The sequence below is a fragment of the Crinia signifera genome, chromosome 6 (assembly GCF_055691185.1).
Source record: "Crinia signifera chromosome 6, ASM5569118v1, whole genome shotgun sequence".
Lineage (NCBI taxonomy): Eukaryota > Metazoa > Chordata > Amphibia > Anura > Myobatrachidae > Crinia > Crinia signifera.
The window spans coordinates 259,384,237-259,408,187 of record NC_139222.1 but is presented as its reverse complement, the minus strand read 5'-3'; the positions used below and the strand labels follow the sequence as shown (position 1 = coordinate 259,408,187).

The 23,951-nt window shown below is 45.7% G+C and overlaps 1 protein-coding gene across 2 annotated transcripts in view; it reads left to right on the top strand.

The window, feature by feature from the left end:
• Positions 1 to 23,951, top strand: part of CTBP2 (C-terminal binding protein 2) — an 84,841-nt gene that overhangs the window by 952 nt on the left and 59,938 nt on the right. The gene's annotated exons all lie outside the window — the stretch shown is intronic.

Below are 23,951 nucleotides of genomic sequence, written 5' to 3'. Positions count from 1 at the left end.
AAGTCCCATTGCACAATGCAAATGTATATCATGTATATGATCCTATAATCCTGTAGTATATGCTCAGTCTTGTTGGTGACATTTCATTAGAACTTCACGATTTGCGGTATGTCACAGATGCATCTTATTCTGTAAAAGATTTGGGCAAATTTGGGCTTTTTCAAGCTGGGACACAGAATAAGCCTTGGCATCGGATCTGGCGATTCACTGATTAATAACATATTTCATTGTAATTGTTTTGTCGTTGGCTTGTAAATGAAGTTCCATTTATTATACACTGTTGGCTTGTAGGAAATCACTTATCCAAACTTTTATTAAAATATTTGTTTAATATTGTTGAAAGGAATTGTACGGCAGTGTGTGCGGAATCCCATTGCTGGAGATGCTGACATATGGGAGGAAGGTGTACGGGGTGTATACAGCGCAGGGAGAGGAACGCTGGATTCTCTCCTGTAAGGAGGTGTCGATACTTTCGCTCCTGGTAACCTGTAGGCTCCCTGTGGCCGTGGTCACACTGTTGGGGGTAAGCAGCTCCCCAGGATAACTGTCCCGGCACAGATGTCTTTAATGGATGCAGTTTATTTCTGGATGAGACATCTTTCAGCAGCGATGCTCAGCCCTCGGCAGTTGCTTCCATTAGAACTTACTAAGAGCTGTTGGGTAAATACACTTTTATTCATAGTCTTACGTACAGTAGTCTCAGCTGAATACAGTGGTGGCACTCATACGGCTGGTAGTACCACTGTTGTGAAGCTCTCTCCAGATGCCTGGTAGCATCAGGAAGACTTACTGCTTCTATTGAGTTTTATCTTGAGTGATTCAAAAAATGTTCTGGACCCAGCACGGATTTCCTTGGGATGTTCTGCGAACATGTCTCAGCTGGCTCATTCTACAATACTCCTTTCCCGCCGAAATCCTGGATCGGACCAGAGACTGTAACCACTGGTGCAACCTGGGTCAGACCTGGCTTCAGGTACCGTTTCCACTGCATTTTGACCCGGGTTATTCCAGGGTCAGCTTCGTTTCCACTGAAATTCCTATGGATGTCATTACAAATTGACTTTTATTCTGTGGGTTGCAGGTTAAGCTGATGGCTTAGGACCAGGCTATGGGACACGCTCCGACCCCATCCCTGTGATGTGCTGAGCTGAGGGCCGGGGGCGTGTCTGCGCATGCGCGGTTAGCACTGAACCCCACTGACCGCACTGCCCTGGCAGTAGTGCGGTGTGTAGCCCCCGGGCTACAATCGGCTACTGCCATCTCAGAATGGCGGTAGCCCAGGGATGCAAAGTGCTGCTACTCGATGTTGATACATCGGCCAGCTTCGCATCCCCATAGAAACCTATGGGGGATGCAGCCGGCGGCGGTGCAGGTGGGATCACAGCAGCGATTGGATATTCTCGTTGCGGTCCCACCGACTACATTCCAGTGATACTAAATAGTGTTCATTCTAGCACCCGCTATCTTTGAAAACCCATGCAGTTCCTCTTCCCTGCCTGGGGTGTCGCTGTTTGCTGTAGTGCTTCTAGCACAGTGTGGTCTGTATATCAGCACTGATATGCAAACCAGACCTGTGCTAGAAACACCACAGCAGATATTTGAGGATTTAGCCTCAAATATTGAATGATAAATGGCCCCTTATTGTTAACAGCACTGTGGCCACTCCATGTGCTACTGTATCTCTGTGGGGTGCTGATAGGGGACATCATCTGCCAATGCCTCAGAAACTCCAATAACCGCGAAGTGTTACCCGAGTCCCATAACCTGGGTAGGGTCCGTTTCCACTGCCGCTTAGCCCAGGTCAAGAGCCAGGTAGGATTGTTAGGTCAATTAAAATTTTGGGGGGAGAGACGTTCCTCTGTGACCTGGGTTGATCCTGCAATAACCTGGGTTATTTGGACAGTGGAAAATGGGTATAAGTTTATGCTCAACAATCATGCACAGTTAGAACTTTATTGTCTAGAGTATAAGTTCTCAAACTCGGGCCTCAGGACCCTACACAGGTCATGTTTACAGGTCACCTGTTAGCTGCTCTGTTTATTACCAACGGAATATGAATCATCGTTGCCTGCTTTTAACGCTACTTGAGCCACCGGGGGAGAGGCCTGGGCTGTTGATTACTAGGACCTGCCCCCAAATGCAGTGATTTGTGGAGCTGCGAGGAGGAGTCAGGGCTAAGTTACATGATTTTGTGTCATTAAGTTCCTTCTCCTCACGGGCCTGCAATTCCTCGTAAAATATACTTATCCTGCGAGCTTCACTAGTACCCCTTTCACATCGCAAACCCGGGTCGGACCCGGGATCTCGACTAGCGCTTTCAGATTAAACCCGGGCCACCCATTATAGGGTCGAAATACCAGGTTGGTTAACCTGGGTTATTCAGTGTGGTGCATTCACACCACACCCGGGTTCAAAGGGGTATAGGAAGCCAGCGTGATCCGGGAGATCTATCCACTCTTCCGTGGGGGCGGGGGAATACCCAAAAGAGTGTGAGACTCCCAGGACTTTTGTTTGTGTAGGCAAGTCCTGAGGACTGAATTTGAGAACCTGTGGTCTAGATAACATGGTGGACCTATCTCACAAACCTTGAGTGAAAGGTCAGAGGTGAGGACTATATATCAGTTAATATTCGGGTTTTCAGCAAATTTCAGCAAAGGTTGCACTTGTCACCTCTTTGCCTGCTCTCTGTCCTATTTTGAACCTTTATGTACCTGGCCAGGCCCTGATGGCCTCATGACATGCTGTAAATGTTGTAATACATGAGTACATCATATTTCCATGCACCCAATATAATGCATAGTATTGTGAAGTGATGACTGCATCTCGATTGAAATGACATTGCTCCAGTGAATGGGCTTGGCTGGTCTCACCGGATCTGTTTGATACATGTTTGGCCATGACCATAATAACCATGGCCAGCAAGGTTCCATGTGCAATTCAAAGAACTCAGTTCTCCTCTGTTAATTTGAGAACTCTAGAATTACATTTAAGGATTATACAGCAAATGGAACTGTACTGTATGATGAGATCTGCAAGCTGACTTACGGAACCCAATAGCGAAACTAGGTAATGTCTTATTTTATTAGTGACTTAATAGTAGAACAACGACACTATTCAAAGTTTGTGATCCCAATAGCGAAATCCTTATACTAAACCAATAAGTTGTATCTCTGCTTCCGTAGGTCCCTCCTAAGGCTCCAATCACCCAGTGTCATCTGCTGCTAAGTCCTGATTCTCTTGACCTACCACTGGTATCTTCTACCTAGGTTAGAAGACACCAGTGGTGGTCCAAGTCATTGGAGCCAACAGGGAGACCTCTGTGCTGTGGCTCTCCATTCAGTAGAATGCTGTTATAGTATTCAACTGGGGGCTGCATCGAGGCCGTGCCTTGACACTGATTATAAGTCATCTATATGAAGGTCCCCCGCTCTATCTACCCAAAGGTCACCTTGACAGTAGTAGCGAATGCAGTAGCAAGATTGAGATATAGCTGTGAATTATAGGCTGAGATGTTTATAAAGATGGAGGGTTATATGTCCTTCCTGCCATGTGCTCTGCATGCAGCATAGTAATCTGATTGTTACTAGTACATACAACATCTGGGTTGGAGATAAGAAGCTGGGGGCATGACGGGTGTATGAGTTAATTTGTTTGGCTCATGTCACCGAGGGGCTACGTTCCCTGCTTAGAAAGGGCTGCATCCTTATCTGCCGCGACAAACCATTTGTCAGCGCTCTGTGGAAAAGTATAAGATGTAATGACTGCAGATGTCAGGCTCCCTCCGACCGATGGATGATTCACCTTGGACCAAGTAAAACATCGCATTTAAAAACAAAGCCACCATCCCTCTTCTAGGATCCGTGACATTTAGGAGATCTACTAATGGGAAATGAATCTGGCAGCAACAAACCGCGCCTGGATAGTTTGCAGATGAGACGGTTTCATCTTGGAAATGTCACCGCTCGCTGCTAATTTGTATGCATCAGTTTTCTGTTTAATAAGGTGATAGGCTTCCAGAGAACCTGTTTATCTCCCTCAGATTAAGGATACATTTCACATTTACACTCCATCCCATTTATGGAAACCATTTAAGTGCCGCTCCTCTCTGGAAGCCAGTAATGGATTATTGTTTGCATATAAATGAGTTTCCGCGACACTAGGGGATTGTGAGTAAGTATATACTTTACAACCTACCGATCGCAAACAATAAAGTGACCGCAACATCTCTGAGCCTAGTTAGTATTTACCATTATTTAAAAAGGGCCTCATGCCTCACTGGTGCCTCTCTTTTTTTTCGGGTGAATTAATAAGCTCTCTAATCATAATTACTGTCTCCATATCATGGCTTACTGTATGATTTTTCTGAATGATTTTCTCAATAACGATATCGTTCAGTGTGTACCCAGGATATCGCTAACGATGCATGGAACGATATTCCTGGGAGGTTCCCTTTGCGAAGCAGCTGGCACCGGATGAGAGGGTCCTTGCGGGTCCCTCTCATCTCCTGCGCCTGGAAAACTCTTACTGCAGACCAGGTTGGTCTCAATTACCAGAGATGTACTCCAGAATCTGGATTTCTGGACAGTGATCTATACTGATAAAGACCTCCGGGATTACAATTGTAGGAATATAGCTACTAGAGACTGATCACATGACCGGAACTGGTAACTATATAAAATCACTGCCTAATGGAAATTTGATGTCTAAAGAATTCCGAGCCAATTCCTAAGCCTCTACATCTATAATTATTGCCAGCTTGTATGTGTTAGGTGTTGTATGTTTGTCTGTCCTTTTATCTTTTATTATGAAGTGCACTTCTAGAATATGAATTGTTGCTTTTTAATAAGTGTATCTATATTGAGATGCAAACATTTGTGTATTGATTCAACTAAACACAGCTGCGCCTCTTTAATTAGCACCAACGACCCCAGCCATTGTTGCTATACCCCTCTCCCCATATTGTTATTCAAAGTACACACCTTTAATAAAAGCAGCAGCAGCAGTGTATAGTTATAGTACCACCAGCGCTCCTGAAGCATCCCTAGGGATACACTCTTTCTTGCTGCAGACGGCTGCTGGGACTCCCTGGGTCCTCCTCCTCCTCCCTGCACCCAGAAGGGGAAGTCACCATTGCTAGGGAGGAGGAGGTCACTGGGTCATCCTCCTCCTCCCTGCACCCGGAAGGGGAAGTCACCATTGCTAGGGAGGAGGAGGTCACTGGGTCGTCCTCCTCCCTGCACCTGGAAGGGGAAGTCACCATTGCTAGGGAGGAGGGGGTCACTGGGTCCTCCTCCTCCTCCCTGGAGTTACCCTCCGTGGCAAAAACATATCGGCCAGCAATTAGAAAATGCAGTGAAAACCAATGGGAATTTTACCGCATTTTTGGTTTGATGCATCCCAGCCTCTGACAGATGTAACAGAAGATGCTTGGATTAAGACAATTTTTGGATCTGTGAATTTATTCCGATAACATCTGATTCTGAGCGTACGCACTACACAGTTATTGCTCCAACAATGGGAAGATTGATCAAAGCGTTTAGAGAGATAAAACAACCAATTCACTCCTGTCATTTTTCAAACCAGAGCTGATTGGCCAATACTTTATCTCTCTTCAAGTTATCACTCTCTACGCTTTGATAAATCTCCCCCACAGCCTGTAAAATGACAGTTGGGGGCTGACTGATTTGTGCTTTATCTCTCTCTGATTAGTTTTGATATACTGTATCTGTCCTTTAAACACAGATGTCCACATGTAACATGGACTATTGTCAGATATAGGAATTCCGTACACACTACATTTTCAGCCCAATAATTTACCGATAGGTCTATTGTGTAACTCTTTTGATATTGGGACCTGACGCTACTGGTTTTGTCCCGACCGTCAGCCACATGTGCGCTACCTCACTATCAGATACTCGGACTGACCGGTTATAGTGTGTACCCAGCTATATATTCTGTGTGCAGGACAATCTCACCAGGCATTATCCTGGGCATCGGGGAGAAGAGTAAGCATTGACTGCCATCATTTCCCAGAGTGTCCAAGAGACACCCGAAATAGTGGTAATCTCCTGATGCCCGGAAAGAAGGATTATCCCAGCATCAGATAGTGGTAATGGTGGTAAGAAGAGGTAGCGGAGTGCAGGACTATCTGCTGTGTCATGATTCTCCTGCAACTGTCCTGGTTCTAGGTGACTTCCCCCTCAGACAGGAGTTTGTCCTCACTACAGGGACTACAAATGGATGACAGGCGGACGGAATGCCGACAGTCATAAAAACGATGGAGAGAATTCCTGCAGCAGTCCACGAAGTATATTTACCTTCACCCTGCCCCCCTCCCCAACCCTTCCACCCCACAGCCTACCCCTAACCTTCATTCCCGCACCCTAACCCTCTCCCTGTAGCCTAACACCCCATCCCATGCCTAACCCTTCCTCCCCACAGCCTAAACCCAACCTCCCCCCGCACCCTAACCTACCTCCTAGTGCCCAAACCTAATGCTGCCCATACACTAGGGCGATATTGCATGCAATCCTTCAATTCAATTCGATAAATCAAATAAATGTATGCATATCGAATGGGCCTCTCAACGCAATGCATATCGCGTCAATAGATATTATGTGCCGCACATCATGCCAAACAAATTTTATTGACCTTTTTGACTCCATGACAAAAATAGTAGATCAAGGGGGGCTGTAGATGTAGCATAACTAGACTTAAGTGCAACGTTTGACACTGTCCCACATCGCACACTGATAAACTTGAAAGTGTGGGATTGGATTATATAACAGTTTACCTGGTTGCAGGATAGAAAACAAACAGTTGTAGTAAATGGAATTCATTCTATGGAGGGACATGTTACCAGTGAAGTACCCCAGGGATCTGTACTTGGACCAGTGCTCTATAATATCTTTGTTGGTGATATTGCAAATGGTATTGAAGGGAAACTATGCATTTTTGCAGGTGATACAAAGGTATGCAACAGGGTAGACACACCAGGAGGGGTAAATCAAATGATTGAGGATCTAGGTAGATTAGAGGAATGGTCCAGAGCATGGCAACTACAGTTTAATGCTAAAAAATGTGAAATCATGCACTTGGGTCTCAGAAATCCAAAGACTAAATATAGTATAAATGGCACTATAATGGAAACTACTGAGGAAGAGAGGGATCTAGGTGTCACTATTTCAGGGGACTTAAAGGCAGGTAGGCAATGTAACAAAGCAATGAAGAAGGCAAGTCAGATGCTTGGTTGCATAGGGAGAGGAATCAGCAGCAAAAACAAGTACAAATGCCAATGTATAGGTCATTGGTACGACCTCACCTAGAGTACTGTGTCCAGTCCTGGAGACCATATCTCCAGAAGGATATAAATACAATAGAGACTGTACAAAGAAGGGCAACGAGAATGGTGCATGGCCTACATCACAAAACTTACCCAGAAAGGATAAAAGATCTTAACATGTAAAGTTTGGAGCAGAGAAGGGAAAGGGGGGACATGATAGAAACTTTCAAATATATCAAGGGTTTTACCAAGGTCCAGAAGGGAGACATTCTTCACAGGAAGAGGAGCAGCAGAACACGAGGACATGCACTGACACTAGAGGGAGGTTCAAGGAAAAAATACTTCACAGACGGGTAGTGGATAAGTGGAATAGCCTCCAATCATAGGTGGTAGAGGCTAAAACAGTCTGAATATCCTTACAAAGAAGTAAAGTTTTGAAACGTGTTAAAATTGCCTAAATTATAAAAATAGGGGCAGACTAGATGGGCCAAGTGGTTCTTATCTGCCATCAAATACTTTGGGTAAGTTAAGGAAATGCCACATTTTGAAAAGACTGAAGTAGAGTTCTATCCAGAGCCTTTGCCCCCATGTAATGAGGTGAGAATATTGTACCAATTGTGAGGTTGGCAGAGACTTTATACCCTCACCATGCCACCCGACTTTCATCACTACCTCTGTTGTCCTCCATTCACCAAGCTCATTCATCGGGTATCACACCTTGCTCTCCTCGCATGGCCTTTCCCATTAGGATTGCAGTGATTAGCGCACTGAGCAAGACGCTAAATCATCAAGGTGTGCCATATGTATTATAAACATATCTTTACAGTGCCCTTACTTCTCAATATGCCACTGTATCAGTGGCGCTGGAACGGGGGGGGCGAGGGGGCAGCTTGCCCCCCCCAAAATTACTGAGGCGCTAAAGCAGCTGTGCGGGCGGGCGGCTGATTAATCAGTAATATAGGCGGGCGGGCGGTGGGCTGATTAAGCTTGATCCAGCCTCCCGCCCGTCCGCCTATATTACTGATTAATCGCAGCCGCCCGCCCGCACAGCTGCTTTAGCGCCTCAGCAAGAATCCGATTTCTATTCGCAGCCGTCCGCCCACATGGATGACTGCTGCAGGGAGATGTTGAGAACCAGCGCCCGCCAATCACAGTGGCTGTGGATGTGATGCGTCCACAGTGATTGGCGGGCGTGATGCGGGCCGTAGGGAGGGAGACTGGTCGCGTGGATCAGTGCATGGGCGGGAGCCACGGGAGCATCCTACAACAGCCGCAGCAGCAGCCATCACGCTGTGCTGCCACAACTAAAACTTAAAGGTAAATGCTGCTCCTCTCACCCTCCCTTCCCCAGTGACTGACAGATCCAGGGGTTGCCATTTACCCCTGGATTCACACCCAAACAGGTTTATGTAATTATGTCTGATTATCATAATCAGACATAATCACATAAATCTGTTTGGGGGTGACACTGCCACTTTTTCCACTTTTTACGAGTAAATGACAACCCCTGGATTAATGTCAGTCCTGGTGTCTCTGGCCACATGTATATGCTGCTGCCCGGTGTATAATGCCCACGTGTATATGCCGCTGCCCTGTGTATAATGCCATTGCGTAAATGCCGCTGCCTTGTGTATAATGCCCACGCATATATGCCGCTGCCCTGTGTATAATGCCCATGCATATATGCCGCTGCCCTGTGTATAATGCCCACGTGTATATGCCGCTGCCAGTGTGTATAGTGCCCGGGGGTAACATATAGCAATTTAGGGGGCGCCAAAATGAGATTATATCTTGCCCCCCCCAACCTAAAAACGTTTCAGCGCCCCTGCACTGTATAGTGCCTGTAGTGCACAATATCCCACTTTGTAGATCTATAGATCACATGTCACTGTTTAGTGCTTATTAGATCGTAATGTATATGAAAGAGATGAATCAACTCTTTTAATTGCTATGGGTTAAAATACCCATAGTGTCAGGTTCTGAGAAATGTTTGACTTAAGTCGTTGTTGCTGAAGTGGGATAACTAATTACTATATCTAACGCCTCCCAGCAAACACCGGGAATGATCAGTGAGTTTGGTAATGAGATAAGAAGTGCAGATCATGTTACCGATCTGAGCAGGATCTTTATTATTAGGGCACACAGTAAAATCAAGGGACTGCAGGAAGTATTCCGCAGACCATCTCACCACTCTGACCTTTTCCTGACACTATTACGCTCTTGCTTTCCCACTTATTTTCCAAGTGCAATAATTGACATAATTGGTGTTAAAACACTTTTCCCATTAGTTATCTGATGCTACCCACATTATCGCCAGAATTAGAGAAAATCACTGTGAAATGGAAAGGCTGAAGATGTATGCACTTTCCCTGGGGGCCAGGAGAGATGTAGAGACGCCCTGCGGTCAGTATGGCTCTGCCATGATACCATGTAGGGGCTTATTATCCTAACTTGTCCCTGCCCTGTTTTATCCCCTTTATTTTTATTTAGGCACTTGTGTAGTTTCACGGTGGCAGTTACGTAGTTAGCGTACCTAGGCTAAAGGTTTATCATAAGAAAGTCAGAAACAAATATTAAGTTAAATTAAATTGTGTTTAAAACTCATCCTTAGGATCAGTTATGTGGTAATGTACAGGATTCACTACTGCCTGTCCCCAATTTGACTATTATATTAGACATAAATAACTTGAATTGATCCTGGACCAGAAACCCAAGGCACGCCTGCAAGTCCCCCAAGGCACCCCAGGGTGCCACGGCATACAGTTTGGGAACCACTGGTCTAGTGTGTTCACAGCTAAAGCCTCCTATGTAGATTTCCTCACACGTGATAAATGATTCAAAAACTGATACCACCTTATTACCGGGTCCAACCATGTTTTCGGATATGGTTTCAAGCCGGGTCGAATCTTGGTCAAACCCTGTTTACACTACCCTAACCTAGGTCAGCGCTGTCTATACAGCATCGCGTGCAGTCTTTTTCTCTCTGTCGGTAATTGATGATGACATCATCTTCAAGCACCGGTAATACTGAATTGCTTGTAACGTGACCCGCGTTGGATGACCCAGGTCAACCATTTACATTGCAACCTCACCCGGATCCTTTCCTGGTCCAACCCTGCTCGCTATCTAAACTAGATTTCCATGTCACTGGACAAGGGGAATTTCTTTGGGATCCTTTCCTGCTGAGCCGCTCCCCGGGTTATGGAATATGGGTTACGGGTTCTTTCAGCGTTTCTTCACTTGTGGTACAGTGGAGCAGTCACTTCTCGGCTGTACTATACTTATTGTACTAAATCAGGGCTGCTACAAATGTGGCCAAATCTATGTGGACCCTTGACAGGCCAGGTTTTCCAGATCATCCAGCAAAAGCATTGTGAATGACTAACTCATTTAAAATTCCTCAGGTGACCTGGAAAGATTGAGAACCACTGTTTCAGAGATAATCGCTACAATCTAATTAGGCAACATCTCCACACCTATAAACACATACCTTGGTAAATATTTCGGTGCTTCCTCATCTTTGCGGCCACCGACACGCCAGTTACGTTAGCCGCTACTTAACCGCTAAGTAAGGAGCACCATCACCTGCTCGCCACAACTTTACTAAAGGTAATACATGGTGGCGTGGACCCAGGGTGGTGTACAGTACGTAAATTCTGTAGCATAAGCGTGGGCTGCACAGATGAGGAAGTACCAATATTTGGTGGGGCGTAATAAGGGAGAAGTCTTGTCAGGACATGAAAGATTGGGAAAGTTCAGCACCTTCAGGCCAAGGAGTATATACAGTACCTAAATGTATGAAAGAGATTTTGGAGGAGTTTTTGTGAAAAACTCCAAATCATTACATTCACATTTTTTCTAAGCTGAGTACACACTTAGCTATGTACAGATGTGCTCACGTACATCTTGGTTTTACTGCACCATGTCTGTGGACACATCTGTATATGCAGCCTGAGATCGCTGCCGGGAGCCTGCATGCAGCAGATGCATACACACTGATGCTGCGGGGTTCCACCAGGGGGAGCTACATGACATTCTGCGTTTTTTTCTGTTCCATGCTCACTGTCTACCCCATCTGTGACACTCATGTCTGTCTGACCCTCCCCTTTAGAATGTAAGCTCTCATGAGCAGGGCCCTCTTCCCCCATGTGCTTTTCCAAATCTTACCTAAACTATCTTCTACTCCCTAATCCCTTCAACGGCACCTAATACCTCAGTTTTTTGCCACCCTGATACTTTATTTCAGTGTCATTTGCTTATATAGCTCAGGTTATATACCATAAACTACATTGTCTTGTACTGTAACTCCCTGGGGTAAATTTATTAACATGGTAGTTCTATTTCACATGAATCGACTTCTTATTTGTTTAGCAAATTCTAGAAGACAATATATGTTATTGGTGATGCCCATGGCAACATCTCATGTAGAATACAACTCCTTTCTTAGTAAATTTCTCCCACTGTGTTCTTGTTTTGCCTATTGGTTTTTGTACTCTGTAATTGGGCGCTGCAGATCCCTTGTGGTGCCATATAGATATAGGATAGTAATAATAATCCTGCTACGGGGCTGATTGGGGTGGGGGGGATGTTGCTGGCTATCCACAGGAGCATACATATAATGGGTAGGAAATGCAATCTGTTTCAGATTTACTAATGTAAATTGTAAAATAATACCGGTGGAGCCTTGCGATAATAACGCCATCTTTCTGTGTCTAATTAGACCACAGACTGATAAATAAGTATAATAGACAATAAATACAATGAAACTTACATTCTGAGATCGCTGATCAGTGGTCTGCTTCTATGACCCAGCCAGCTGATCTGTGCAGCCTCAGCTTAGATGCCTCCAGGGACTTTTACTGCTTATCAGTTTACTGCATAGCAGGAGTCCACCAATCACACGTCTTTGTGCAGGAGGGAAGGCTGGGAGCAGGGCAGCAGTGTTGAGTGAGATCCAGGAGGGGAGGAGACAAAGGCGCATTAAAATAGGAGGGGGCCTGTGTGCAGCCTATGCCTGGGCCCCGTTCCTCTCTATCTGAACCTTCTATAGTGAGAAATAGTATATTGCCTATGCAGTAGATCTCTGGGAAAATGGTGCTGTGGCTATTTTCTTTTTTCCTATCGGGCATGCGCAGGACACCAGGGAGGTGGGTAACGCAACATTTCACTGCCATTTCTGCATCCGGAAAGGTGAGTATAGAAGAAATAAGTGCATGGTGTGCGGTGTGGGCCCACTAAACCCAGAGGGCCTTTTTTGGTCTGGTCTGAATCAGGCCCATAATCACTGGTTCTCCTGCAAAGTCCTGGGGCGAAATGTAATAGGGTGCGTTTTTTTTTTTTTTGCGATTTTTCCCACAAAATATGCCGTTTTCGTCCATTTTCCGAAAATCGCATATTTTATAGGGTGCGATTTCCGGGAAAAATCGCATTTTTTAAAGGTGCGATTTTTAGTTAGACTAAAAATCGCATCCAGATGTTTTCCCATTTAAAAGGATAGAAGTCGCATATTTAATGGGTTGCGATTTTTAGTAAAGCTTACTAAAAATCGCAAAAAAAATAGACCAGGTTCTGCCTGGCGCTTTTATCAGAAACATGCACAGATCATTGAGATCTGTGCATGGTTCTGTTGTAAAAAAATAGTAAAAACAAAAAAAAAAGAAAAAAAACGGCGTGCGGTCCCCCCCCTAAGCATAACCAGCCCCGGGCTCAAAAAGCCGGTGCTGGTATAATAAAATCAAAGGAACAATCAAGTTGGGGTTCCCTGGATTTTATAAAACCAGCACCAGGCTCAAGGTCCGGCGCTGGTTCCCAAAATTCCAGGGGACAAAATGACTAGGGGTCCCCCGTATTTTAAGAACCAGCACCGGACACAACCAGCCAGCAGGGTAATGCCACAGCCGGGGGGAGACTTTTTATACAAGTCCCCCCGGCCAAAGCATTAACCCCCTGGCTGGTCAGCATGGGCAGGGGTCCTGGGGAAGTGGGGACCCCCCCAATGAAGGGGTCCCCCCCCTCCAGGACTTACCAGCCCATGCTGATAGTCCGGGGCTGTCCCCGATGCCCCTGGGCGGTGGGCATCGGGCTGATGACTTGTGTAAAAAAAAGGATAAAAACTATTGTTCTTTACTGGCGAACTATGAGTCCCAGCAAGCCTACCCCGCATGCTGGGACTTGTAGTTCTGCAGTGAAAAAAATAGTGCACAAAATCACACTGACACCCTGTAAAATAAAACTTTAATACACACAAAACACACACACACTGATACTTACCTACCTTGAGCCCGTAGGTCGGTCCCTGGATCCTGGGTCCGGGCTCCAGGGCAGAAGAGTCCGGTTCCGGGGCCTTGGTCCTGGTTCCGGGGCTGGTCCTGGGGTTCCGGGGCTCCTGGCGTGAAGAATCCGGGGTCCGGGATCCGTGGTAGTCCAGAGGGGTACCTAAGGAGGCAAATCCTACTCACCTGCTCCCCGGCGGCGACCTCCGGTGACAGCGCTGCTCCCGACTGGTACCCGGCTTCAAGGACTTTGCCCGGCGCTGAGATGTTTCCTCTTCGCCGTCTGTGAACAGAATGATTTCTCGGCCAATCAGGAGCCGAGAAACTCGGCTCCTGATTGGCCAGAAATCATTCTGAATACAGACGCCGACGGAGTAACATCTCTGCTATGGATGCGCTGAGATGTTACTCCGTCGGCGTCTGTATTCAGAATGATTTCTGGCCAATCAGGAGCCGAGTTTCTCGGCTCCTGATTGGCCGAGAAATCATTCTGTTCACAGACGGCGAAGAGGAAACATCTCAGCGCCGGGCAAAGTCCTTGAAGCCGGGTACCAGTCGGGAGCAGCGCTGTCACCGGAGGTCGCCGCCGGGGAGCAGGTGAGTAGGATTTACCCCTCTGGACTACCACGGATCCCGGACCCCGGATTCTTCACGCCAGGAGCCCCGGAACCCCAGGACCAGCCCCGGAACCAGGACCAAGGCCCCGGAACCGGACTCTTCTGCCCTGGAGCACCGGAGCCCGGACCCAGGATCCAGGGACCGACCTACGGGCTCAAGGTAGGTAAGTATCAGTGTGTGTGTGTTTTGTGTGTATTAAAGTTTTATTTTACAGGGTGTCAGTGTGATTTTGTGCACTATTTTTTTCACTGTAGAACTACAAGTGCCAGCGGGCCCTTTAATGCCCCGCATGCTGGGACTTGTGGTTCCCCAAGTCCCAGCATGCGGGGTAGGCTTGCTGGGACTCATAGTTCGCCAGTAAAGAACAATAGTTTTTATCCTTTTTTTTACACAAGTCATCAGCCCGATGCCCACCGCCCAGGGGCATCGGGGACAGCCCCGGACTATCAGCATGGGCTGGTAAGTCCTGGAGGGGGGGGACCCCTTCATTGGGGGGGTCCCCACTTCCCCAGGACCCCTGCCCATGCTGACCAGCCAGGGGGTTAATGCTTTGGCCGGGGGGACTTGTATAAAAAGTCTCCCCCCGGCTGTGGCATTACCCTGCTGGCTGGTTGTGTCCGGTGCTGGTTCTTAAAATACGGGGGACCCCTAGTCATTTTGTCCCCCGTATTTTAGGAACCAGCGCCGGACCTTGAGCCTGGTGCTGGTTTTATAAAATCCAGGGAACCCCAACTTGATTGTTCCTTTGATTTTATTATACCAGCACCGGCTTTTTGAGCCCGGGGCTGGTTATGCTTAGGGGGGGGACCGCACGCCGTTTTTTTTCTTTTTTTTTTTTACAACCAAAATCGCATATATGAAAATGCGCACATTTTCAGGACTGAAAATGCGCACATTTTCAGGACTGAAAATGCGCACATTTTCAGGACTAAAAATCGACCTAAATCGCGGCAAATCACATTTTTTGCCGCTAATTCGCATCTCATTACATATGCGAATTAGCGTCTAAAAATGCGATTTTTAAAGGTGCGATTTCTGGCGAGTTTGGAACTCGTCCAAAAATCGCACCCTATTACATTTCGCCCCTGGAATCTCCCGAATTTTAGGGCACCCCCTCCTGACCTCTGGAAGATTAGGTCACTGCTTGCTTCAATGATTATATCAGAAGCCCCCGCTGTACGATGATGTAAGGCTGAAAATGGAGTTCTGTAATTATGGTTTATTTTGTGAATGTTTCACACTCGCCTCGCCGATCGCTCCAGAAAGGAAGGGCCAATGGTGGGCAGCAGCAGCGGAATGCCCAGCTTTATGGGCATCCCCAGAAAAACGCTTGACGTTGGCCTACAAATGCAGGCGTGGCGATGGTTGCTCGGGGGCGGGAGACTAACATCACATGACGTCAGAGCCCGCCCCAAATTCAGCAGATACAGCAGCAGCCGGAATCAAAGTCAATCTAGAGGGGAGAAAATTCATTTGATAATGATTTCTCTCCTGTTCAGCAGCATGCGAGGGGATATTAGCGAACACATCCCCTCGCATGTTAGAGTTTAGCCGGGGCGGCGTTTACCTGTTCGCTAAGCTGCAGGCCCAATATACATAGCTATGTATAGTTGTCACAGCCATGTAATAGCAAATCTGTTGTAAGGAAGCTATGGCAGATCTGTGGACGTGTGCCATTAGGGTAAACCTGTTCTCTTATCCATTATTCTGAGGTTGCATAAAGAGGAAGGTCCGGGGTCATTACCAGCTACACCTTTATGTGAGTCTTGGTTGAGAGTCTTTTGTTTTCGTTCAAATGCATTATCCTTCTTATTGAGCCATTAAATGAAACTGGCTTGATGAGCCTGGGAAGCGAGTTCCGGATCAATAAGCTGTCAATAATACAATCAAGTGGAGACGGCCGCAATCAGGGTCGCAGGACTCCAATCTTCCTCTGTGTAATGGTATAGATGAGCACCTGGGCCATAAAGCAGTGCTGTATAAATGAGTGTGTCCTTGCTAATGATTCCCCACTGCAGTGTACTGGTATTTATACCAAGAACGTATACCTGACATGGAGTGTGAGCGATGCACAGCTGAGGAACCGTGCAGGAGAGCTCCAGCATTTTATATCCTTTTACTTATGTATTATATTGTAATATGGTAGAATGACCTGAGGGGAATGAAGGTGGAGAAGTAACATTGAGAGTGGTAACAGTCCACTGATTGGCTGCGAGTAGCCAATCAACGTCATTCAGCAGTGAGGCAGCACTGCTGTTACTTTAGTAGTTGAAGCTTATTGGCTGCCTAGCCTACAAGTGACCGGACTCACGTGGGTTCCGCCACTAGCGGGAGCTGCGCTGTATGTATATATAGCACGGCTGTGTCTGGTTGGTTCGAGTCATTTGTTGTTTCCCTCGGATGCTGCTGGGGAAGAGGACTGAATGCCACCATGGGTTAGGTGAGTATATACTTTTTATTTTTATTTACTATGTAGCGCATTCTATTGGAGAAGGGGACTGACCCAACAACTGGGACAAGGTGAGTTTGTGTGAGTGTGTCTATTAAAGTATTGTGTTCTATGATTCACAGCCCTAGTGTTTATTGGAGGATAATCGGCCACAGCCAGTGACGGCCTATGATCAGAGGCCATATACTGGCTGATTGACAGCCGGCCTGCGTTTGTGGCTGGCACCAAAGTGTTTTCTGGGAGTGTCGCAAAAACAATCATTTGGGCCCAGCCGTTGGGACGTCATCATCGGCCCTGATCTCTTCACGGCCGTCGCAGCACCGAGTAAGACTGACGTGGGGGGGTTTGCAGGGAAAATCCATTCGATGGTGAGTGAATTCTACCTCTTTGCACTGTTCTGAGGCCAAAAGTTGAGTCGACCCCAATGGACCTGATTCAAAGTTGATCGCTGGTGAGCGAATTCGCAATTTGAGCGATTACAGAATGACTGCGCATGCATGAGGAGAAATAGTGACAGAAGTATATGGATAGTCAATGCAAAGAGGTCGGAGGTTAAGTGACAGGAAGCCAGTGTTTGGGGGTGGTAACCGTCCCTTTTATGGGAGTGTCCAGAAAAATGCAGGCGTGTCTAGGGAAAACACATGCATGTCCAACAGTGGCGTAACTAAGTTTTGGGCGCCCCCCCCCCCGCCGCTGCCCCGCCAAGCACCCCCAATCCACCGCCGCCCATGCTTCTACGAATCTATAGTAAATTTGTCAAAACCAATTGAAGTGTATGGAGAAATGCGGCTGAGTTCGATCGATGGTGTAACCATTGGTAATGTCAAATTCGGATGAGATTCCCGTTCGCAAAAATGTCATCTTGTACGAATTTACCTATTTGTAAATTAGACGAACAGGCATTATCAGAAGGAACTGCATTTGAATGGGTACGAATGGGTGCATTCATACCCATACAATCTTAGAAAATTTTGAGTCTGTGTCGGTGTAAGTCTGTGTGCTGGTATATGTCAGTGTGAGTCTGTGCCGGAGTGGTTCTGTATGCTGCTATAAGACAGTGTGAGTCTGTATGCTGGTATATGTCAGTGTGAGTCTGTGCTGGTGTGATTCTGTATGCTGCTATAAGACAGTGTGAGTCTGTGTGTATGCTGGTATATGTCAGTGTGAGTCTGTGCTGGTGTGGTTCTGTATGCTGCTATAAGACAGTGTGAGTCTGTATGCTGGTATATGTCAGTGTGAGTCTGTGCTGGTGTGGTTCTGTATGCTGCTTTAAGACAGTGTGAGTCTGTATGCTGGTATATGTCAGTGTGAGTCTGTGCTGGTGTGGTTCTGTATGCTGCTTTAAGACAGTGGGTGAGATTTAATGGGATAAGAGATTCAGAAAGTGAGAGATTTGGTGAGAAATCTCCAGTTTTTTTAAAGCAGCAATCCTTTACACTGCAAAACCAGTTTGATTTTGAAGTGTAAATGATTGCCGCTTTAAAAAACTGGAGATTTCTTACCAAAACTCTCACTTTCTGAATATCTCATCCCATTAAATCTCACCCACTGTGTCTGTGTGATTCTGTATGCTGCTATTAGACAGTGTGAGTCTGTATGCTGGTATATGTCAGTGTGAGTCTGTGTCGGTGTGATTCTGTATGCTGCTATAAGACAGTGTGAGTGTGTATGCTGGTATATGTCAGTGTGAGTCTGTGTCGGTGTGATTCTGTATGCTGCTATAAGACAGTGTAAGTCTGTATGCTGGTATATGTCAGTGTGAGTCTGTGTCGGTGTGATTCTGTATGCTGCTATAAGACAGTGTGAGTGTGTATGCTGGTATATGTCAATGTGAGACTGTGTCAGTGTGATTCAGTATTCTGCTGGTGTATGTCAGTGTGAGACTGTGCCGGTTTGTTTTGTATGCTGCTATAAGACAGTATGAGTCTGTATGCTGGTATATGTCAGTGTGAGACTGTGTCAGTGGGATTCAGTATGCTGCTATATGACAGTGTGAGTCTGTATGTCTGAGTTTATATGCTGGTATATGTCAACGTGATTCTGTGTGTGAGTGTGTATATTACCATATACCAGTGTTTGTCTGTGTGTCAATATGTCAATCTCTACTGTATATTGGTTGGTATTTGGACGGAGGATTGACCGGGTTTAGGTCGACAATACTAAGGTGGTCGACGGCGTCTAGTTGTACGTCTATACTTGGTTGTACGCGTTTACACAGACAGTTCTGGTCTGGACAAAAAGCTGGTGACTAAGGACGGGTACAGACTTAAACTATATTGGCCTGATTTGTTGGTTCCGGGCGAACGCACGCAGTTCTGATATTGGGGGAATGTATCAAGCCTTGATGAGAAATACAATGGAGACAGAGAGATACAGTACCAACCAATCAGCTTCTGTTCATTTTCTAGCACAGCCTGTAAAATGACAGAAGCTGTTTGGCTGTTACTTTATCTTTCTCTGTTTTGTCTATCTCCAAGTCTTGATATGTCTTCCTCATGGGGGGGGGACATTTACTAAAACTTTTAACAATGAAAAGAAGTGATGTCTCCCATAGCAACCATGAGATTATGTCTATAATTTCTTTATTGCATTCTAGAAAACGATAGAAAGAATCCTTCGACGGTTGCCAGCCATCGGCTGTACAATGTGCGCTGTGCAGTCACACTTGATAATATCAGCACAATTATCCGATTAGCTGAACTTTGGCCTACATTATATTGCGGCCCCACCAGATCTACGGCCAGTTCTCCGCATGTAACAGAACCTATTGATAACACTTGGGAGGATGAGGCAGCCCTTGTCGGGAGAAAAATGACTGTCAAGGCTAATAAAATCCAGCTTCCCATTGCATATAAAGTTGTTAAGTCTCCATTATGTTGCTTAGCAACCTGCTTATAATGACCTTCAGAAATGCAGGCCTTTGTGTGCACTGTGCCAGAGATTCTTGTACTTTATGTGCGACCCAGGTGACGACGCGGCGTGGTTTAATTATAGATAGATACAGTTCTAAAGGAGTTTATCATTTAATTTAATCAGAGGAATACATTTTAAACATTGCATTCATTTAAATCGTTTACATCTGTCGCCGGGTTTTATTGCCCTCAAGAATATATATTACAGCGTGTCGGTTTTTCGTGATCAGTTTAATTAATTTTTACTTGTCACGCCGTCTTATAATGCAGCAGAAGGAACCGTTTTATTTTTTTTGTTCAGTATATTAGATGGAATGTATCATTTGGGGGTACAAATAAATTAGAATTTATCGCTTTTTCCTATGAGATGTGTGATCTGTAAATAAATAAAAAAAAACTGGACTTGTACAGGGTTGCACTGAGCAGTAGATTATTAACTATGCATCAATTAAGGCTAGAGATCTAGGTACTTGTTTCCTAGCACTGCGCCACCGATTTTAATTGTATCCACCGGGTCGGAAAACTCACGTCGATCGCATCGCATGCCAACCAAATCGCATGCGATCAACGCGATCTACCTGATTTTTACATTGGAATCAATGTAAAATGGTCCCTGAGACCCGATTTTACATTGATTTCAATGTAATAAGCCCCAAAACCCCCCATTTTAATACCAACCCCCCCATATGTTTGAAATGGCCCCCCCATTGTTAACGCCACCCACTATTGACGCCAACCCGAAGCGTGGCGAGCCCGCGAGGGGCAGCGGTACGCATCCTCCGACCTTTTTATACCCCTACTAGCCACGTTGGCGTGGAGTTGATTCCACAAGTGTGGCGAGCGCAGCGAGCCACTGAGCCTGAAGCGTGGCGAGCGCACGCGCATAACTTCACAGGTATACGCGTCCCCTCGCGGGGCTCGGTGGCTCGCTGCGCTCGCCACACTTTATAAAATCAACTCCACGCCGACGTGGATAGTAGGGGTATAAAAAGGTCGGAGGACACGTACCGCCGCCCCTCGCGGGCTCGCTGCGCTCACCACGCTTCGGGTTGGCGTCAATAGTGGGGTGTCGTTAACAATGGGGGGACATTAAACATACTTTTTAACCATATTCAATGTGAAATGGGCCATATTGACCCATTTCACATTGTCACCTATGTAAAATCGCGTTGATCAAACCGATTTTCACTTTAAAAATAATTTATCATTATTCTCTATGTGAAAATCGCGTTGGTCGCATGGCGGCCCCTTATAATGGGCCGCGATGGACGCGATCAACACGATTTTTTCTTTCACCGGCAAATTAGCAGGTGATTGACAGAAAATCGGGTCCATCGCGTTGATTGTATGCCTTAAGTACCTTAAACTTAAGGCATACAATCAACGTGCTAGGAAACAAGTACCGAGATCTAGTAAGGCCACGATTTTATTTGATTAGTTCCTGATTGCTTAGCTTAGATAGAACAGTGCTAGTGAGACATGTGACAATTAGGATTGAGTATTTTATTGTACTGGTTTTTGTCATTTTCAGTTATAGATGACACTTCTGTGTTTCTGGTGATGACCTAGTTTTAAGCTGCTGAATATCAGTTATATTAACCTGAAATTTAAATGAATTTGGGACACGGCTGAATATTTACATTTTCTTTTTACATATTATTTGTTTAAAGTCTTTTAGAAAATAACAAAAGGTCTTTACAAATTGATTTGCAATGATATGTGCACACATCGCCCTCTAGTGGTAGAATTGCAAACTACTTTACAATCAAAATTTGTATGTCAACATGTTTGTTTCTTGCTTAAAGTGCAAAGTAGCATTTTCTGGTAAAAATCACAGAACTGGATGATTCTTGAGTGATCGTCAATACTGTTTTTGTTACTTTTGTTTTGCTTTTTCCACATTTTTGTTTGTTTTGGTGCATATTTCAATACTCTGGCAGTACGGTCGGTGTAATGGTTAGCATTACTGCCTCACAGCACTGAGTTTACAGGTTCGATTCCCACCATGTGGGTTTGTATATTCTCCCCATACTTAAGTGGGTTTACTCCGGGTACTCCAGTTTCCTCCCACAATCCCCCCAAAATATACTGGTAGGCTAATTGGCTCCCAACAAATTGACCGTAAAATGTCTGTATGTGCGTGTACATGTGGTAGGGAACATAGATTGTAAGCTCCACGGGGCAGGGAATATTCTCTGTAAAGCGCTGCGGAATATGTGTGCGCTATATAAGAAACTGTTAATAAATAAAATAAATAAATACTCATGGATAGTACAATATGTAGTGTATGTTTAAATCAGGCATGTCCAAACTGTGGCCCTCCAGATGTTGTGGAACTACACATCCCAGCATGCCTTGCCATAATTTTAGCATTCTCTAATAGCAAAACTGTGGCAAGGCATGATGGGTAATTTCACAACAGCTGGAGGGCCATAGTTGAAATCCCGTCGGTCGGAATCCCGTCGGTCAAAATACTGACGCCGGAATCCCGACCGCCGAAATCCCGGCACTTTGTCCCTCTGTGGGTGTCCACAACACCCATAGAGGGAGAATAAATTAGTGTGCCGAGCGTAGCGAGGCACCGGGCCCGCAAGAGGGGCCATCCATGTCCCCCCTTGTCGGGATTCCGGCGTCTGGATTTTGCCTGCCAGGATTTTGTATCAATCCCGTTTGGACATGCCTGGTTTAAATGATGTCTCTGTACACATGTTCCAGTTGTACTTGTGGTCATTATGTCAGAATGATCCTCTGAATGTGACCATAGATGTTGTCAGCTGTTCCGTCCACAGGTATAACTAGAATATTGCCTAACCTCCTGCATTCCACAGGAGACTCCCTGAAATAGCAGCAATCTCCCTTACTCCCTGAAGAGTCTAGCAATGTCCCTGATTTCACCTAACCCACATTATGCAGCTGTTACATTTTTTTTTTTGGTGGGGGGGTTTAAAAAATAACAGGAATCAAGCACATCTACATTCAAATGGAATCATCGGTACTTGTGAGTTATCCGGGCTGCCGATTTTTTGATTGTATGCCTTAAGTTAAGGCATACAATCAGATGCGATGCGATATCGCATCGCATCGCATTGCATGCGACCATCGGATGCGATGACCCGATTTTTCCATAGGAATCAATGTTAAAATGGACTGAGTCCATTTTAACATGGAATTCAATGGGAAAAAGGGGTCCTTTTCATACCCCTACTATCCAAGTGGGCATGGAGTTGGATATAAACCTGTGGCGAGCGTAGCGAGCCACCGAGCCCGAAGCGTGGCGAGCGAAGCGAGCCCCGCGAGGGGACGGTATTCTGTGTCCCCTCGCGGGGCTCGCCACGCTTCGGGCTCGGTGGCTCGCTGCGCTCGCCACAGGTTTATATCCAACTCCATGCCCACTTGGATAGTAGGGGTATGAAAAGGACCCCTTTTTCCATTGAATTCCATGTTAAAATGGACTCAGTCCATTTTAACATTGATTCCTATGGAAAAATCGGGTCATCGCATCGCATGCGATGCGATGCGATGTGCCCGATCTGACCCGATTTAGAAATCGGCAGCCCGGATAACTCACAAGTACCGAATCATCAGTGCCAGTCCCCTGCATTGGTTATAATTATGAAGCACAATGATGCATATGGCTGCATGCATTTTACATAAGGTTTCCCTTGGCCACCTTCACCATTTCCCTGAAAGTAGGCAAGTATAGTTAAATTGCATTTGAGATTTAATGCATAGGCATCACATTATTATTATGTATATTGTGCAGAGATAGAAGAAAATAAATATCACAACAGATAATTGCAAACAAATAATCCAGTATTGCAGGCAACAATGTTATTTTCAATACTTGCTACATTTCCCAAAGTATATAGTTAATTATGTTATCTAGAAATATCTCGCAACAAGCATTTAAACACATAACCACCCATATATGGAACTAGACACGCCCTGTGGGTGGAGCATGACACACACCCTTAATGCCACACCGTGTAAAATTATACTGCCAACTATAATCTCCCTGAAACTAGTTTTCAAAAATAGGCAAGTATGGTTTAGCATAAGAATGTATATAAGGCAGGTTCAATAAATAAGGTAAACGGACCTCTCGTTGCATACATTTATTCACCTTGTACATATACTTAGAACAAATGGTTTGGTCTCTGGAGCTGATTTAGGTTCGCTCAGTTAGCTGCGAAGATTGCAGCTTACCAAGCACCTGAGACACCACACACGCTTTAGGTCGAAATGGGCAAGGTCAAAAGGGCAAAATGAGGTTTTTCTCTGTTTTTATCACAGTCGACATGGACACGGCCGCCATGCTTCAGGGCACGGTGCCTCTCTTCAGTCGACACACTATTTTATTCTCCCATCACGCCCTAGTGGATGGTAGGGCATGAAATACCTCAGCACGTCTGCTCAAA